The 18,169-nt window shown below is 41.6% G+C and overlaps 1 protein-coding gene across 1 annotated transcript in view; it reads left to right on the top strand.

The window, feature by feature from the left end:
- The window catches only part of GREB1L (GREB1 like retinoic acid receptor coactivator), a 144,513-nt gene that overhangs the window by 46,165 nt on the left and 80,179 nt on the right, over window positions 1–18,169 (top strand). The window contains exon 2 of the mRNA XM_084260386.1: window positions 17,918–18,021. The gene's annotated coding sequence lies outside the window, so the exon portion shown is untranslated. The remainder of the gene's footprint in view (window positions 1–17,917; window positions 18,022–18,169) is intronic.

Genomic DNA, 18,169 nt, shown 5'->3' with positions numbered 1-18,169 from the left:
AGGTAGGGGAAGTGAAGGAAATTTCAACTGCATTATATGAAAAATAGTTATATTTCAATTAATTAGGCATGCCAAGCAGGCCCATGATTGGGAGAGAAGGAAAGGAGACCTGGGTGTATGATCCTGCTCGCAAGGGAGAGTAAAAATGGAATAATTCAATTCAGTATAAGCAAAACTTTCTCCTTTAAGTCTACTCTTGCAGTGCACAGTAATTCTGACTCTGTCTCTGCAATTTGTCTGGATTTGAAATCAGATCAGCGTAATTAGCTAACTTTACTTATTAGCTGGAGCTGGCTCTAGTGCTACAATGGTTGAATTGGTTGCCATTATATTTGTTTAACTGCTGTAAAGTAAGTTTCTAACAATAGGTTCCTACACTTAAATAGCAGTGTGGAGCACTGGTGCCCTATCAATCAGTCAGACCTTTCCCTCCTGCTGTCTGCTCTGATAGACAGTTCTGCTGATGTGGGGACTCTGGAAGAAGAGATCAGGAAGAAGGGATGATGGATAAAGACCATCTCCTGTCTTGAGAGGAAATCAGAAAAATCCTTTCTTTGACTATCAACAAACCGCTTTGTCAGGGCGTCAGAAGATTAATTATCCTCATGCGAGAGGCGAGAGCAACTCGTTTCCCCCCTGGTTTTGGTGTAATGGGAGGGCATTCTTCTGAACTGTGGCAGAGGACTGCAAAGAAGGAGGCTTAAGAGATTCCAGTCCCCTAAACTTACTGTCCTGTAAGTGTTTGTAAAGCTCTTAGGCATACATCCATGATACTGGGATCCTCTGCCAGTAACTGAAGTCTTCACTTCTAGCGCATTATGGACTCGATCCCATGAAACGCTGGGTGCTGACGGCTGTTACAAGCCCATCAGCGTTGTGGGCAGTTAGCGTATATAAAGATTGAGCTTTCAGTGAAAAGAGATGAGGAAGACCTTCCACAGCATAACCCTGGACATGAAAACATGCAACTATTCATTAGGTCTTGAAGTTTAAAAATCTGTAAAAGGGAAAATATCCAATACGTGTTCATGAAGTTGTTTGGGGTTTTGTTGAACCTGTGCAACTCTGCTAAGTATTTTCTGTTGTCCATTGTCCTTCTGTACAATTTGAATAAAGTAAGTATAGAGTATAATTTTAAAAGTTAATGTTCTTATATTTTGAGGTAATCTTTTGGGGAATAAATAAAATGTACTAACTTCAATCTTTAACAGGTTTAAGTAAAAAAAAGTGGTTTTTTTTAAAAAAAAATCAGAGATTTGAAGAAAAAACACTAATTAAGATATGAGACTATTTTGACAATGTCACTTGATATATTAAGCAAGTCTCTTTAAAAGCTCTGTAAATCTTACAGGAACTATGTTGATAAAAGGACTCCTACCATTTGGCCTGATCTGTGACTCAGTCCTGTGCTCAGAGGAAGGAGCAAATTTTTTGTAATCTGCTGATTTGATACAATTTTTTTTTTCCTTAAAAGGTCAAAGTCCTGAGTTAACAGAAGGGAATTGGAGAGTTAAGGAGCCACATCGCTTTTTTAGTTTGGCTTTTCTGGAATAGTTTTCTTGGCTTTAATGTTTGCACTGCTAAACGATTATCAGTGGTGTGGTATTGGGTTGTTGGGGTTTTTTTTTTTCTTCTGTGCAGGCTTCCTTCCTATTAATATAACTTTAAGATGTGCTGAACTCTAATACCTTATAGCTGAAATTGTAACAAACCCAAACATTTTAAACATGGATGTGCCTGACCTTGAAATGCTGCTGATAAAAGCTAATGCTGTTAAATTGCATGCCAAATTAACCCTCATTTCCAAATGCTTTGTGTGTGCATTTCCTGTAGGATAGGCTTTGATCCTACCAAGCAACACTTCTTTTACAATCAGTTATTTTTTAATGAAAGAAAATCAATGGACAAGTTTCAGTGCCTGATTTCAGCAGCAGTAAAATGAAATGTTTTCTTTTGTGTCCTTCTACCACTGTGCTTTGTCTACTGTATCAAATGCCTGACATGATGGAGTGCTTTGGCGTAGAGGTAGTACTGATTTTCAGCTTAAATCTTTATTTTCACATGTGTAAAAACCTTATCAAGGATTACAAGTTCATGTGAGAAAGGCATAGGAAACTGGATAATGGACTGAGCAAGGGAAAACTTTGTGAAGCAGTTGGGTTTTTTAAAGTCTTATCGAGGCTTAGCATCATAAAGATAGGTTTTAATCTAAATCAAGAGAAAAAATGTTGCTTGCTCACAAATGCTTTTTTTTCCTGAAGCATCCAGGTTAATACTCTTTAGCAGTTGGTCATTTAGGAGCATGCTTGGTACTCCTCTGTTTGTTTTCAATGCAGAAGTTCCACAGCAGGAGCATCTGCCTGTGCAAACCATGGGGTTTTCATTTGCATCTTTTGAGAAGTACAGATTCTGTGTGGGATTTGATGGGATGTAATTGTGTGCCTCTCTGCTCCAGTGGGCTTGTGTAACTGGTGGTGCAAACTCCCACGGAGAGCAGGCATGAGCAGAAACTGCTCGCATACAGATACTCACTTTGCCTTGTTCTTGTCTGCTGCCGACCTCGGGTGTTTTCGTCTTTTTATCCTCTGAGAGACGAAGCACCGTCTGCATAAATTCATTTGAAGGGGACATTATCTTCCTGTGTGAACTTTGGTGGGAAATGCTTGCAGGCCATAAAGTGAATCATCAGTCTCCCTGGGCTGGAGCTGACATCTCACCCTGTCTCCCTGTCTCCTCTGGGGTGCTTAACTCCCGGTCCTCCCTCTCACATCTCCTCTCTGTCCCTATGCCTGGGCCAGCTCTGTCCCCGCAGGCCCACCGCCGCACTAGCCTGCCTAGGTCAGGCCTGTCTCTTGTGGGTCCTTCCCGCCTAACATCTGACCTGGAGGTTTTGAGCATTCATTCAGAGGGGGGGAAAAAGTCATTGTCCCGGCTTTCACCTCCCATCTTTACTGTGTCAAGACCATGTTTGCAGGCCTGGACAAACGTAGCCTTGCGCCTGGGCTGTGTGGAAAACTGTTTTCTGAGCCTGTCACCTTGATTGTGTTACCTTTCTTCTTTGCATTCCTCTGCTGGAGTTTTCTTGTCTTTATAGCATTGGACCTAAGCTCTTTATCTTCTCTCTTCAAGGCCCTGAAATCCCCGAGGGTTTTTTCTCTCTATTATGTGCCCCTTGTCTCTCCTTGTTATTGAGATGTCAGCCTCGGGACCCATTCAGCCCTCGGTGCCTAATGGGGCAGACACATCCGACCTTGATCGAGGGCCAGGCCAGCACCGGCGAGCCCCGCTGGGTCCCAGCTTGCTTGCCTGGTCTTGTTTGTGTGGTGCTTTCTCATCTGCTGAGGTGTTTTGGCTCCGGGGTCAGGACTGTAATTGCACAGAGCCAGCCTAGCCAGCTGTGGAGCCACTGGATGAGCCTTCTCCGAGCGAGAGGGGCCGGTGGTTCTGCAGGCAGCTCTGCTCTGGGTGGTCTTTTTTACACCCTGGCTCAGTCCTGGCCTTGCTGCTTTCAGGCAGAGACATTTAAATGTCTCTGCTCTCTGGTCCCACTCTCCTGAGTTGGATTTTTCTGTTACCCAGTGTATGCCAGTGCCTGCTTCTTTGGGTAAGGGGAGTGGCTGTATTTCCATGTTGTCTGGTGTGGGCACTTTGGAAAGGAACAAAACTGTAGGTCAGAGTAGCATTTTGCCCGGTATATAGGCTGCCAGCTCCAAGGTAATATACAGCATTAAAAAACTATTGTGCTTTACATGCCTGCTTTGGTACAGGCAGCTGACCCTTTTAGAGCCTCAGGGGAGTGGGGAGGTGTGAAGAGCAGGGAGTGAGTTAAGACTCTGCTTTTCCCAAGGCTTTGTTGTTGTTCGTTTGTCTGTTTGAGAGTCTTTAAAACAGCACCCTCTTTCCACTCTAAATACAAGAATTAATGTTACTTCAGCACAGTAAACCGTGATGCACGGTCGTTGAAGTCCACTTCGCTTTCAGCTTAGTTTGAAGGACATTGGGTTTGCCTCCAGGAAAATCCAGAGGCAAGGTTTCCAGCTTGCTCCCTGCGTTGTGGATTTGCAGGGCTGTGGGCTGAAACTGGGGGAGCCCTTCCCTCCGGGATGCTCCAGGAGCAGATGCGGCTCCTGGGTGAGCAGATTACTCATGCTGGTTGGAAGAGGCACCTGGAGGTCTGGTCCAGCTCCTGCTCTTAACTGGGACTGTTGCCAGCACTAAATTCATGTTAGAGGAGGAACAAAATAGTGATAGGGTGTAACCAAAGATATTGTTGTATTATAACTGAATGAGGGAGCCGTAGGGAATGCTAATAGCGAGAGGCAAAGATGAAAGGTTTGTTGTTGCCAGTTTTTAGCAGCATTTCTTTGAGAATTTAAGAGAAAATGAATTCTGCTGAAGTGACCTTTTTTTCACCTCTTACTGGCTCTCGAAAAGCCTGTGCTCCCTGAGCCATCCACACAAACACTTACCCAAATAATGAAAAATCCAAGTGCACATGCTCCAAGGGATAGTTAAGCATCACTAAAAAAAATTCTCATTGCTGCTATTATGTTACAGGGCAGTGGTTTTTAAGGAAAATTGGTATCTTTATTAAAATGGAAAAAAAACCCTTCAGAATGCTCTCAATCTATCCAGAAGGAAAATGTGATAACTCCTAAATAACCAATAGATGCTTTTTGAAGCCAGCAATATCTCTGTTGCTCTCCTTTTGCATATGCTTTCCTGTGACTAAAGATTTTGTTGAAACTTAAAACTAATACTTAGAAAAAGAGCAAGTGTCTGATCCTGTGAAGTCCTATACTTTTCTGTAGAAATAGAAGGTGATTGAAGATGCTGGTTTTTTCATTTTAAAATTGGGTGCACAACAGATAAAATGGGAGCTTCAAAAGAGGCTGTTCTGGAAAGGAAGTGAACTTGAGAAAAATGGGCAACTTCACAGGAATATTATTTTAGCCTTCCCTTAGCACAAAGTGTTCTTGCTACGTTTGCTGACCCAGTTGTTTCACCGTGACTTCAGACTGTACTTATTTTCTCTTTGATTTTTTTCTTTTCTTTCCTTTCTGTACTCTCGGAGAAGGAATAATGTGCAACATTTGCCTGCTGCCTGACGTGAGACCAGTCACATTGCTGCCTTCCTAAGTGAGGCTGTTTCTGTGTAATACCATTTCTCATAGGATTTTTTTTTTTTTTAAAAAAAGAACCAGTATTTTTTCTGTTTTGGCAGATTAACGGCTGTCGCCTGTGAATGGCACCTTGCTATAAAATCAGCATTGCAGCGTGTCCCTGTTGGGTCTTTTGTATTTATGGGGGAGGAATCCCTGGTCGCCGGGTTGTTTTCTGTGCAAACACTGGGAGAATGCTGGGACCAACAAGGTTGAGCTGACCTTATGTGCTGGCCTGTTCCCTGCCGCTGACTGTCATGTTTCAAAGGTTAAACTAACTGTGGATGAAATGTAATCAGTAGTGCGCTGGATCCTTTCCAGATCACACTGGAGGAGTGCAATAACCAGCATTGTTAGCTTTGGGAAAGCAAGAGACAGAGGTCATTACCTGTGTGCGCCTGAGCATGAGGAACCAACTGCCTTTTCCTGCTACCTCCCACATATGTTTATTTAAATCTTATCTGGAATCGTTATCCTGCTGGCCCCCCTGCTTAAAAAAAAAAAAAAAAGAAAAAAGTTTATTCTTCATACACTGCAATTTTCATCTTTCTGTTGATTTCTCAGAGTTTCCACATGATCTCAAACCCTGTCATTAGATGGGATCTGGATCAATGCTTGGGAAAGCAGAAAAGGCTGGAAGAGAAGATTGCTGTGTTTAGATGACAGCCAAAAATAGGCCAGGGTAAACCAGACAGTACCCTTAAGACAGAGACATACTGCATCAGCAGAGGAAAAAATATCTTGGTAAAATTTCCTCCCTTGGTTAGCCGGTAACTAGGAAAGAGCTGGTACAGTAGGAAGCTGGCGAGGGACGGAGAGCAAGCGTGGGAGGAGGAGGTGGAACAGAAGCACTGAAGCGAAGATAGCATCTTTGAGAATTGATTTCCTGTTTCTTTCTATACTCAACCACTCATTTTCCCCAACTCCATCTCTCATCTGTGCAGTACTTTCAGTCCTCTGTGTTCAGATCTGCAGAGTCTGTTCCCGGCATCAGATAAAAAGGCTCTCTGGAAGGCACCAGAAGCGTATAGCATATGGTGGGGAAGTACTGCTTATTGTCACATTAGGGATTTCAAGGGTGACAGGCGGTGAAGCCAGTATTTTTTCTGCCTATTTAGCTTTTACACATCCCGTCCTCTGAAACTGCCTGTACAATAACAATAGACTTAAGTGGGGAACAAAAAATTGTCTTCCTTTTGAATTCTGTGGAAAGGTTCCTACTCAATCAAAGCGTGTTATTTTCTTTATAGATCAGTGTATGGGTATGGCCTTGAAAACCAACACATTCAGCAGCAATGGAGACATTTCCCTGGAAAGACGAGGCGGGTGGATGGGGGACTTCCATTTCAGAGCAAGCCAGACTTAATAGGCCCATAGAGAGGATTAGGTTATTTTAATATATGTCTTTGTATACACTCCTGATTGCTATGGTATAATTAACAGCTGGGAATACGAATGCCTTTTCTTTCAGGATCTCTCTGTATGAGTTTTTTCAGTGTATGCATTTTGCCATAGCTTCTAAAGAAGCCCTGCAAGAACAGAGAGGTCTGTATTGGTTTATAGGAAGGTGAGCTCTGTCTTGAGGAGCTCAGTGTAAGTTAGTTAAGATGTCGGGAGAAAAAAATGCTGGTATCCTCCTTAGCCCACCTTTACTAGACTCTCAGGATCACAGTCACAGCAGAGAGCTCCTTACCAGCATTTCCATCTGTTGCCCCCTTCCTGTGCTCCAAGTAGAGTGATCTTTTCCTTATTCCTGAGTCTTTGTGAGATCTCCTCTCTCCTTCAGTGTGTGTGAAAGAGAACAAGGTGTTCTCTTCCTGTTTACTTTTCTTATGAAATTCTTATTTTTGAAAGGCCTTCTCTTTCCTTGTCCAATTAGATTTTTTTCTCTCCATACCAGAGCACTGGAGACATGGAAGAAGAACTGCTCAAAAGCTCTAGCAACTGACTGGTTTATGCCTGTGAACCCTGAGGAGTATTCTTTCCCACTCCTCTGTCTTTCACCTGGCACTTTGTCTACTCTAGGTTTCTTTTTAATTGTTCAAAGAACAGCTTAGTTTCTCCACCAGCCTATAAGTAAAATACTTAAATATCCACTTTAACAAATGTTCCTGGACTTCTAGCAGGCCAAATAACGCCTGGATTGGGCATATTTTCTCTATGAATGGTTTCTGCTCTACTGGGATAACTACTTTTAATGTCTAGTATTTGCAGCCCAAAATTCTGGTTATTTGTATCATGCTTCAGGGAGCTCTGTGGGCACTGCAGATGTTTTTACTTGGAGGGATTTTCAACAAAAGCGTTTTTAATGTGAGAGAGGGTGCAGACCCAAACTGCAATCACAGAGGATGTACACTGGCACCAGTAGTGAAGATGCCCTGATCTGTTTGAGGTTTTCCTATCAGGTCTGTAAGGAGCCCATGAATTTTCCGGTATATGTGGGGGTCTTCATTCCAGGGACCGTCTGCCAGCTCTGCTGAGTGACCTTAGGGACAAGAAACCAATTTCCTCTACCTCCCAGGTGTTCAGTCGGCTGCCCAGAACTGGGTCCATGGCAATTCCAGCTGAGGGAAGGCTTGGGAGTCAGGTGCTTGCCTCTATGTAAAAATAACTAGAATTCCTCAAAGAGATAAAGGCTTTTAACATTAGCATTTTTAGGAGGGTCTGGCCCCACTGTGTCTTTCTGCACAAGCAACAGCATTAAGCAGCAAGTCCTGACAGGGTTTCTGTTTTGCTGGAATATCTTAGTGATGAGGAAACCCAGGGCACCACAACTTGAAATAGCCTTGTCTAGAAAAGCTCTTTGTAACTAGCAGACTGCATCTGCTTGGATTAAGTATTTCAAGACTTCTTTTAATATTCTGATCGGCTTGCCCTCTTGTTTAGAGTGTTCTAACATTTTTATTGGAAAGATACTGTGAAAAATTACTAATGGCAATCTGCTGCCCATGACTACCAAGCGGAGATGATGTTGTTTTCTCTCTGCAGTATAAAGGCCAACTGCATTGAAGTGGATCATTTTATGTGATTACTAGCTGCATCCATCTTCATATTCAGACTGGCTGATGGCTATAAATACAAACACTTAAGTGTTTCTCTGAATGGCAGTAGGCTGAATCTCTAAATTTGATTTATTTTTCCTTCTCCTCAGTATCAAGGTTTGAGATGAACCTGATGTACAGCAACATCTTGTGCTTTCCTTCCACGTGTATGTACATAACACATCTGCATGCATATTATGGCCACAAATATTTTTTCTTTTTGAAATCTGTTTCCTTCTTGACTATGTTCTGCACACCTTTGACTGCATTTTTCCTCCTGTGAATTTATGGAGGTATGCACCTGCATGCTATTTTGGGTAAGAAGATACCTTTGAAAGAACAATAGTAGAAGAGGGGCTTCTGTTCTGTCTGTTATCTGTCCATCCACTTTCTTTGTCTCCCAGGTAATGTACGCAGCATAAATACTAGATGCAGCGTGGATGCCATGGTGATATTCCAGATCAGAATGGTTTGGAACCAGGGAAAAACACACATGTGCAATATCTGCTCCATACCATTGGGCTGCCTCTACTCTCAAAGGTAGCAGGAGAACATTTTATGGGAAACCTTTTACTGACCCTTGATAGCAGGATTTCCATGTCCTTCCATACCATGTATTTGTCTCTAGACACAGCTATAAGTTGCCCTTCTATGCCATCCCTCTTAAGACACTGCTGAGTTGTTTTCCAGATTGTATTTTCTCTGCACTTGTTGCCGAGAAGAATCAGTTGGCTGTGGCTGCATATGCCTGCGAAACCCCATCCCTAGGGAAGCTAGCAGCTTTAGGCACTGTATGTGTGCAAAAGCCAGGTAAGACACGTTGCTGTGCTGAAGGAAGGCCTGATTCCACCTCTGCGTCACGTTTCCGCACTTCACGCTAGCAACAGGAGATGCAGATGGCACACCTAGCAACCTGAAATGTTCTCTCCCTGCCACAAAGTTCCTCAGAAATTTCTTTTAGCTCGTGGATATTTCATAGCAGGGCAATTTGCTGTCTTGTGAAGAAAGACCAGTTTTGGCTTTGAGTATATATAAGTCTTTATTGTGTAAGATTAATTTGTGGGAAATTTTCCAGTTTTAGCCTGGAAAGTGGTGACTTCTCTCTCTCTCTCCAATGTCTGTCTATTCTTATGGACCTGTGTCTCCATTTTTTGGTTTGGATCTCATGATTAAAGTATGCCTAGGCTTGTTTCAGGATAAAAATCCTTTCTTAAAGATTCTGGTAAGGAATAAAATATGAATCTTTCCTGTGTTGAGAGTGAGCGAGTGAGACACATATGGGAGGAGATGGGGACTGGGGAAGAGAAGGCAACCTTCTTGTGTAATCACATGAGAGTATTTGCAGTGTGTATATTCTCCACAGGAGACTTTTAAATACAGATAAAACTAATGATTCTTCTGTTTGTCAAGCCTAGCAACGTGTGCTAAGCCTTCTGACTGAAACCTACACAACAGATTTAAAGAAGTCGTTATTAGGCCTTCAAAATGTCCCAAAGATTCAATGGCAAAGAGGCCAGTTTGCCTCTTTAAATTATATTGTGTTCAGGGGTGCGCTATTTCAGGAGCTTGTCCGAGTCGCCGGCGCTGTCACAGCTTCATTGCTTCAAATGTCGCCTCAAGTAGGAGCAGTTTTCATAACCACACAGTAAACTCGAGATGGCTTAATGGAAATGATTTCTTCATGTGTCAAAATGACCCCTTTGTTTCTCATTTTACTCTTTTGTTGCCTGCAGCTAATCTGCTTTTTGGGTTATCAGATCCAAGCATCTTACAATGCTGACTCTAGCAGTGGCATTCAGTTGGAATGCTGCCTTTTGTTTACTGGTTTCACCAGGCCTCCAGTGCTTTCTTTGGTCATCTGGTGGCTCCACTAATGTGATTTGCACTCCCAGGCTCTGCAGGTAGTCATGGGCTTTTATAAGGGAATTAGAGGAAGGCCTGCCACCCTGGTTGCTAATGAATCCACAGGGTATTTCTTGTTTGTGTTTTGTTTTTCCAGCTTTTTTTCCTTGCTTAAAAAAAAAAACAAAAACAACACCAAAACCCCCAACAAAACAAACAAACAGAAAACAACCGACCATGATCTGTTCGCAGTTTTATGGAATTTTGTTTTCACTGCCCTGCTCGGAGTTCAGTTTCCAGAGTCCCTTTACCTGCCTGTGGTGATGTTCATTTTGCTTTAAATGGAAGTACTAAACCCCATTGATCAGAATGTGCATTTGGGATTTTCTCAGGATCTGTAAATAAATACAGAACAACAGATGGCTACACAATTTCTCACAGCTTCTTTATTACAATAAATAGTATACAAAAAATGTTCCTAGTACTACTGGATGTAGTAAGGAGAGACAAACATTCACCTTTGCAAAAATTCTTTTAATTAAAACAGCAAATGTTGGCATACATAAGGAAGGCAAAGTGTTTTGCTAGTGAGGCTGCAGCTGGAATCAACTTTTGCAAGCGCACCAGAAGTAAATGCAAGTTTAGAAACATCCTCAGTCCAGTCTTAAAATTTTGAGCTGCTGAAGGACAAGTAAATATTATATTACAGTGCAAAAGCACACAGATCGGTAGTTACACTGTAAATTTTTTTATATATATATACACACACATACATGAAAAGAGTATACTCAAAAGAGGATATATGCTCAAAACATCTTGTCCTATTTCTGAAGTAGAGAAGAGTTTCAGGCTCTGAGGAGTTGAGTAGAATGTCAGATGCTGAGTAAGATGCCATTCCTCCTTATATCCACAACCTCTTACTTAAGTATCCTTGTGGATTTGAGTGGGGACTAATAGAGTGATTAGGGTTTGGTTTTGGGTTTTTTTTTTTTCAGATTAGCCCTGCAGTTTTGTTAGGGCCGGTATTTGGCTTGCACAAAAACAAGCACAATGTCAATGTTTTTAAAGCTTCCCACTAGTCTAATTAGGACTCGACCTTCAGTAGCAGGATCTGCATATTTTTATCTTTTAGTAAAATGTTTTTCCATCTGTTTCTGTTGTTTTTGAATGGAAAATACTAAATCAGTGGTAAAAGCAGAAATCTGAAAATGACTTTGGAAATAAATGCTCCCTTTCTCACAAAAATAGATAATACTGAATCTATTCTTATTATTGTTTACCTTGAGAGCAAGTCTATCTCTTTATCCAAGTCTGAAGAATTTAGACTGATAAGAGCTGTGGCACTGATAGGTGGTTTGTAGAGTTGGGTCTTAAGAGTAGAAGGAAGCTTTACAAAAACTGAAGTGCACAGGTATGTTCAGTGCTCTCGCTTTTTGGCTATTCTGCAACATTAATGCATAGGATTTATTTGTGATATATTTTTATATATATATATACACACACACACGTATGTGTTTATATTTTTAACATTTTAATTGAATAGCAGAGCATTAATTTCTGTGCAAAAAATGCCAATAAAGTTGTTGAGTCGGTATTTCTACTTGAGGAAGAATCATGTAGAAATTCAGGTGCAGGGTTTTTAATAGTGGACATAGAAAGCACGAGTATATCGATTAAGTTTTATTAGGCTGACAGCCACACTGAAGGTCCTTGTGACCCAGGAGTTTGTGACCCATGAAATCTCCATTTTCCTTCCATTGGTAATGTATCTTCAAGTACAGAGGACTGAAAAATGCATCCTGTGCCACCTAACAGATTGATTATCTGCAAAGGGAAAATTATTTTGGCCTTGCTGCTGGAAATGTGTCTGATAACAGTTAATGTAAAGGATGGCCCTAAGTTATGTTCTTGAACAAATGTTCCCTCAGCACGAATCCTCTAAAGCAACAGCTGGATACTGAGAGTTACGAAGAAGATCTGCCATGATTTTCTTTTAAATGCTGATTTCAGGCGGTGATTTTGCTGATTCAGCTTCAGCTTGGATGCCAGGGAGCAGAAATCAAAGTTTTGCTTTAGAAATGGTATTTGCATCTGAGTTTAGGAGATGGCTGAGGAATCGGGTTGAGTTATTTCTAAAATGGTAACTATCCAAGGGCCCTGAAAACGAGCCTCTAACACACACCCACAGCAGCAGGCAGATTTTACAGCTCTGTCCAGAGCCCAGAAGGAAGATAAATCATGGCCATCCCCCTCTCATTTTTGAAATGGTTCAACCCTGGGGTTTAGCTGAAGGACTTAAGGAGTTTTTGAAGTGCAAATAGACTGGTGAAGGGTAAACCTTTTCAGAGTTTCATTTAGATGGATTTTTTTTTTTCTATGTGGATTTCTGGCACCAGCTGAGATCTGGAAGGCCACAGGATTTTTTTGTTTTTGATCAATCAAGCAAGCAGAACTTGCCATGGGGGTGTACATTCTCTGCATACATATTGATCCTATTGTGTTTAAAAGTAGTTAATTTAATCGGGGCTTTTTGAAAACCTTCGCTGGTAAGACTTGCATTAATGGAGCTGTCATTTCAAGGTCATGTTTCAGTGTCAATAACTTAATGGTAATGACAAAAGTTACCTGTAAGTTTAGAATCAGTTTTTCAGTCATTCCGTGTTAAAATATCGTTGAACAAGAACAGAATTTACATGTGTGTGCATAGAAATGTTTGGTTTCGATTGGAAAATGTTACTTCCAATAAATGAGAGATTTTTCAAAGCAGTCTGGTGTTACTAAACATATGAACACCAACAGCTGTGTGACTGTTCACTGCTGGCTGGCTGGCTGGGTATCCTTGGTCTGCCCCCACTGCACAGGGACTTTGACTCCAAGAACCTCTTTTACAACTTGTCTCTTCTAGCTAAAAGGGCGTAATGCCTGAGTTTTTATGCAGGGCTCTTTCTAGTAGTTTTGACCTTTTACCTCACACTTTGTCTTGTTTAAAAGCAGCAGCATGCAGGAGATGGATTGGATATTAACTATAAACACTTCTCTCTGCTGTGATAAATATTTGGAGATACAGCATGCAAGCACTGCCCGTATGGTAAGATGCCCATATAGTAAGATATTCCAAAAATGGAGTGCAGAGTATAGATTTTTCTAAGGCAGGATACAGTTTACTACTTTTTGATCCATATCTGATGCCAGTATTCAAGTAATTCAGATGAAAGCATTACATATCTTCAAGATTTTTCCTATGAGGATGTTAACTGCAGACTCTGTTATTTGCTTCTTTGATCTGACTGGGTTGGAAGGAGCTTCAGAAAGTTATCCTGGGCTTGGTGACACTCAAGGTACAATAAAGTAGGTGGTGAAAATTGGATTTATCTGAATGTGCTTGTAAATCTTCCGAACTCTGTTTTCTCATTGTTTTTCTTCCTGGTAGCTGTGGTATTCCTTGAGCCCTGCCACTTGCTAAGGACTGGGGTTCCAGAGCAATGTGGGCTGAGTGGGCTGGAATGTGATGTGTAAAGCAGAGTCTTGCATACAACTCTTTCAGTCATCTACTGATAATTGTCTTCTGTAGAGTTTCTGACACTTAAGTGTTTTGGATGGGATTTTATTAAATATTTTAGTGTCAGATCACTTGGTGGCTAAGAATGGGGAGAGGAAATGTAAAGGTAGAGTGGGGTCCAGAGTTGGCATTGGGATCCCCTTTAGGAAGGACCAGACTTGACTGGTTGTTACTTTAATATCCATATATTGGATGCCTATGGCATGCTATGGGGAAAATCACCTCTATTTAAAAAATGGTGTATTTACACCTTACTTCACAGAATCCCAGACTGGTAGGGGTTGGAAGGGACCTCTGGAGATTGTCTAATCCTGCAAGATCACCTAGAGCATGTTGCACAGAATCATGTCCAGATGGGGTTTGAGCATCTTCAGAGAAGGAGACTCCACAGCCTGACTGGACATCCTGTCCCAGTGCTCTGTCACCTTCAGAGTGAAGTTTTTCCTCTTAGGTGGAACTTCTGTATTCCAGTTTGTGCCCCTTGCCCCTTGTCCTGTCACTGGGCACCACTAAAAAGAGTCTGGCTCCATCCTCTTGACATCCACTCTTTAGATATTTATAAACATTGATGAGATCCCCTCTCAGTCTGCTCTTCTCCAAGCTAAACAGACCAAGCTCTCCCAGAACTTCCTCATACAAGAGATGCTTCTGTATTTAGTCAGGTCCTTTGATGTTGGCCATGCTATGAGAATGCAATAGAAAGATTCCAGATCAGGATAGAGACCTAAAATCGTAGCTTATCACAAATGAATACATATGGCTAAATGTACTTAATAACGAAGGCTAAGGAAGTGCATACTGTGATTTTTCTTCTGTTTTACGCTGAACAGAAGGCGTTTTGTTAACAGGCTCCCTATCTTGGTCTTTGTTTTACAGCTCTAGTTTTTATGTCCATTAAACTCACATGCTGTCAATCTCATGTACTGTAATGATGGTTATTTCCTGTAGTGTTTGAAAAGTGAACATGAGATGCTCTTTGAAGCTGTGCTGAGAGCGAAGGGAATTCTTTCTATCTCACTGCAGAGAAGGGATTCCCAACATCACTTCTGCAAGTGTGTCACTGGTAGATGCCAATACAACCTTTTTTTTGTTAAGTAAAAGATTTCTAGAGCCTCCCAGGACTTTCCTCTCTTCAGTAAGTCCTGTTCCACCGATTAGGTAGAGAATTGTGGGCATATTTCAAATCAGAAATCTTCTCTTCAGTCTTACTAGGCATAGAGTGCTGATCTTTGCTTAGAAACAGACTTTGTTCTGTAGATGGGTATGTGGGTGTGGGCTGGAAAATCTTATCATTCTAATTTAAATTGTTTTTTTTCTAAATGGTATGTGCTCAAATGTCAAAACACCGAGGGACTGTTACTTGCCAGTTACGGATTTACCAAGCAGCCGCGACATTAATTTAATCTTCCTGTGGTTACAGTCTGCGCTCGTCAAGGGCACAGGCTTCCACCACGATTCTGAATTCCTGTAGAATTTAACTGAGCAACAGCTGGTCTGTAGGATGTGTAGATTTTAACAAGGTAATGTTTGTGTTATGGCGAAGGACTTGGGTAACACGCTGCTGAAGCTGCTCCAAAGTGCCTTCTTCCTCCATTCGAGTCCGCAGGGATCCCCAGACAGTTTTCGTGTGAAATTTCGCTGCTCTCTCTCTGCCACTTGGGTTAATCAGAGGTAAATTCCACAAAATTCTTCCATGGGGTGCTAGGAAAAAAAAAAAAAAAGAAAAGAAAAAGGTCATCAACACCACTAACTACAGCTACAACAGAAAGAATACTCTTTCTGGCCCTTAATTGTGTCAGATTCCTTTTCTCCGCAATGTTTTGTTGTTTTTTTTTTTCACTTGAGAGAGGTTTATGGTGCTGTGTCCGTCAGGATAACCCTGTCTTAGGGTTGAAGTTGTATTTCTCCCCAAGTTCCTAGAGGTGATGTTATCTTTTGTTCACTCAGCAGTATGGTCATTCCTAAGAGCATCTGTCACTTCAGGCATTGTAAGATGGATGAGTCTCAAGTGAACTGCTGGTTGAAGCAAATGGTGAAAATAAGAAAAGACAAGGGGGTTGGGGGTCTTTAGAGGGGACAGACAACAAGGAAGCACTGTTAGAAATCAAAAGTAAGCCAGGCAGTAGTGGAAGAAAGAGCCAAGATGGATCACACTTTAGCACATCCTGCAGGTTTTGGAAACGAAGATTGGTGGGTGATAAATTCTGTAGAGATGGTCAGCGTCTCTACAAAAAAATGCTGCTGAATTGTCTCCTGCTTCATCTGCAAATAAGGGAGGATCAGAAGGAGATGATCTGAAGGAGATGATTTGAGGATCAGATGGCGACATTGGGGTTTTTTTTGTCACATTATGTTGTAAGCTTAGGACAAATTAATGCTGTCATTAATCAGAAAAAGGGTTAGTGATATGTTGTGTGTCTAAAATATTTGTGTGAGAATCTTTAAGTACTGAGTGGCCACGTAACAGTGTAAAACCAAACGAGAGTATCAGCAGTTTAGCTTTTGGAAAACACAGTCAACTTGATATTCATGGCTATTTGTATTTCAGAAGGTACTACTATTTTTTTTTAAGAGGGAAAATTCACTACAGTATCTCTGAATCAGCTGGACTAATTGATTTAGACATTTTAACAGAAAGAAAGTGATGTCAAAAACCCACACCCCAAACCCCTAAGAAAAGTTCCCCCCCCGCCCAAGCCACTGACAAGCAAATCCGTACCCCTCCTCCCCCCATCTCTGCCCCAAGCTGAGCAAAGGTCTGTGTTTGCAAAAGCAGCGGCTAAGGACAAAACAGCCCAGTGTGTGTCAAGGTTTGGGAAGGGTCCAGGAGGATCTTGGCTTGAAAAATTATTTTGTCACACTATTGGCATTGGTCCATAAGGGGAAGCACTGGTTGAAAGGCGAAGAAATTAAGATGATTAGAAGCTTTAAAGCTTCACAAATGGTAGAGTATCTCTCTTCTCAATGGATGTAAATAATAGATGAAAGACCGAGAGTGACAACAAAGGATCAGGGCGTTTAAGAGAATGTGTGCAGCCTGAATAGAGGTCTGTGGCCTAGGGCCAAAGGTCTTAGCTTTGAGTGTAATTAGAAGAAAATACAAAAATGTCATTACTAGCAGGTGAAATGTTCAGCACGTGTCCGAAAAATAGCAATTTCAGAGCCAGGAGCTGTTGGAATTGGATTACTGACATTCTGCAATCACCGGAGCCTCTGCAGAGCCCTACAGTTTGGTCTGGGGCTGCGTGCGTTGCGTTAACCTTGTTGGCCATCTGGGATGGGTTCGCTCTCGGCATGGCGGGGGATGCACGGCGCAGGGTCGCATCGGTGGTCCCAGGCAATAGAGTCGTTCCATGTCGCTCCTCAGAACGAAGCAGCCCTACCCAAACCCCTTCCTGAGTGAGAGGGTTATAGCTGCCCTCTTAAACGGGAGGGGGAGGAGGAAAATTAAAGCTATATTGCTCTTAATTTTAAAGCCTGGGTTGTGAATTCTAGGCGTACCGCTGGAACAGTCGTGTTCATTCTGGTTTTGACAGCAGGCCCAAGGTCCCAGCTTTAAGCCTAAAATCCCATTTGTGAAGAACAGGGAGAATTCCTTTAAATCTTTTGGCAAAATATTGTCCATTTCCATTGAGAAACCAAACCAGCTTGTGTGCCTAAGAAGGTCTTGTCAAAGTCCAGTCAACGGTAACTTAATTTAGAGCTTCTCTTGATGTTAATTACTGCTCTGTACAGCCGTGTTTTAGGAGTTATTCTTCTGCCTGCTGCTTGTTACACCATTGTTGTGTATTCTCTTTTATAAACCGTAATTTCTGTTAGAAATGTTTTCACCTAAATACCTTTATTAAAGTCAGGTAGGAAAGCAACCAGCTAATTCTGCCTTCATTTTGAACACTGATCTTCAGTTTAGTGTAGATAACCACTCACCTATTCAGTTTGTTTCTCTTTAAAGCAATAGTAAAACAATTACTTCTACACTATCATGTTTTTTATGTTTCTGTGACAGTAAATTCTCACATTGAGTGTGCAGAGTTCCTAATATTTCATACAGCAACTTCAGTGCCACAAATGTGCCAATTCTGTGACAAACTTCTGGTAGAATGCAGAGAAGCTGCCATGCACCTTCAACCAAATAGTCATCTAAAAAAAAAAAGATGCCTTTTTAAGCAGGCAACCCTCCTTTCCACACCCCAGTTCAGCTTTTGCCCTAGACCAGGTTTAGACAGGCAGGTTTTGTTGGCTTGTTATGAACTCTGTGTGGTGGTGTGAGTCGTTCTAATTTATTTCTTTTTTTCTCCCTTCTTACTTTTCAGGTATTCAGGAGTTTTAAACAACTTTGCAGCAAGGCTTCACAAACTCTTAGCTGCACCCTTTAATCATGACTGCATTTCAAATAGGTTAGAAGGAATCTGAGAAGGTACCGTACTTGCCTTTCCTAATAGACAATATGTTGTATGTTTGTGTCCAGCACCTGTGCTTTCATTTCCATGAACTGCATTTTAGATACAGTGGGGACTGCAAATTAACAATTTCATTTTTCTTTTGGGCATGTTCAGTGTCTGAGT

Source organism: Gallinula chloropus, assembly GCF_964237585.1.
Source record: "Gallinula chloropus genome assembly, chromosome: 2".
Classification (NCBI taxonomy): Eukaryota; Metazoa; Chordata; class Aves; order Gruiformes; family Rallidae; genus Gallinula; species Gallinula chloropus.
This window is presented reverse-complemented; position numbering and strand designations above follow the sequence as displayed.